General features: G+C 34.6%; 1 pseudogene; it reads right to left on the reverse strand.

Annotated features, from left to right (window-relative positions):
- Window positions 1–221: 221 nt before the first annotated feature.
- Window positions 222–283, reverse strand: LOC121104508 (annotated as a pseudogene).
- Between the last annotated feature and the right edge of the window lie 1467 nt (window positions 284–1750).

The raw sequence follows: 1750 nt of genomic DNA on the forward strand, positions 1-1750 counted from the left end.
TACTTTTCTTTCCTTTTTTCTTTTCTTTTCTTTCCTTTTCTTTTTTTCTTCCTTCCTTCTTTCCTTCCTTCCTTCCTTTCCTTCCTTCCCTTTCCTTCCTTCCTTCCTTCCTTCCTCCCTCCCTCCCTCCCTCCCTCCCTTCCTTCCTTCCTTCCTTCCTTCCTTCCTTCCTTCCTTCCTTCCTTCCTTCCTTTTTTATGGGACACTTCATGAACTTGAAGGGGGCCATACTAATCTTCTCTGTAACATTCCAATTTTAGTATATGTGCTGCCAACCAGGCACAGACCCTATGAGAAATATGTTAAAAAATTAAAATCATCAGTATCTATTTAAAATCTATATTTACAGGGCACTTGGGTGGCTCAGTCAGTTAAGCATCTGCCTTCGGCTCAGGTCATGATCCCAGAGTCCAGGGATCGAGCCCCACATTGGACTTCCTGCTCAGTGGGGTCTGCTTCTTCCTCTCCCTCTGCCCCCCACTGCTTCTCTCTTGCTCACTCACTCTCTCTCAAATAAATAAATAAAATCTTTATTAAAAAAACCTGTATTTACACCAATTACCGTAAAGATGTTTACCCTAAGTGCTTTGAAATAATTGTTAATATTAGCAAAACATTAATAATAGCTATTAATATTAGCAGGACCTTTAAAATACATTAACTCATTTTAGTCACATTTTTTAAAATTTTTTTGTATTATATAATACAATCCATTGATACAGTAGAATATGCATATAATCTATAAACAAATGATTATACATATATGGTTGGTTTGTGCTCAAATAGTGTTCCTCATGGAGTATGCAATCAAAAAACAGATCACTGTATTATATTGCTTTACCTATTTATGGTAGATGGCTCTCCTGTAGTTAAAACGAAGTATTTCCTCATCAATTAATTTTGGGTAATGAAACAATCTATATGTCTCATTGGATAATTAGAATGTGCATAGGTATACTAAATGTCCTGAAATGTTCTTCAGTAAATATATTTTTCATTTTACTGTGTTTACAAAGCATTTCCCAAACTTACTTGTTTAGAGACAGTTTTTTTTGTTTTTGTTTTTCTTTTTGTTTTGGTGGCACCACTCTTAACATGTTTTGGATTAGGGTTCCACAGATTACTAATCAGATACTCATGTGGGAAATGTAGATTGCTGATTTGCAATAATATCTATGATGCATTGTTCAGTGAAAATAGAAGATTCCAAGCCAATATGAATAGTATGATTTTATTTAACAAATTATATGGATATACAAAGATCTGAGCTGACATATATACTAAGATGCAAAAAGGACTAGATGATGGATTTATGGATGATTCTGTGTTTTTCTATTTGATGAGCATAGCAGTGCTTTGATTCTGTCTCGTTCACTCTCTATGTGCCTGTGGTAAAATTATTTCGACTCTCTGTGCTTTAATTTCAATAATAAATTGTCAGTTTTAAGTGTTTTACTTGGAATAAGCTGTACTGTCTGTACTAATATTTTTTATACTCAGCAAGTACTTACTGTGCACCTATTGTGAGCTAAGCACAATGAAAGTGACTTGTTTATATGACTTAAAGCATTTTTTAGAAAACCCTCACAATTCAGATATATTAAAATCAAAATAAAACATCATTCAGACTCACAATCCCTTCAGTGTAGCAAGGTTCCTGACGTGCCACCACAATGGGACAAGCAACAATGTCAAAGTGCTTATCATGATCCTTGGCCAAGAAAGTATCCCAAATATCTACCTTCTCTTA

This window comes from Ursus maritimus, unplaced genomic scaffold (genome assembly GCF_017311325.1).
Source record: "Ursus maritimus isolate PB19 unplaced genomic scaffold, ASM1731132v1 scaffold_21, whole genome shotgun sequence".
Taxonomy (NCBI): domain Eukaryota; kingdom Metazoa; phylum Chordata; class Mammalia; order Carnivora; family Ursidae; genus Ursus; species Ursus maritimus.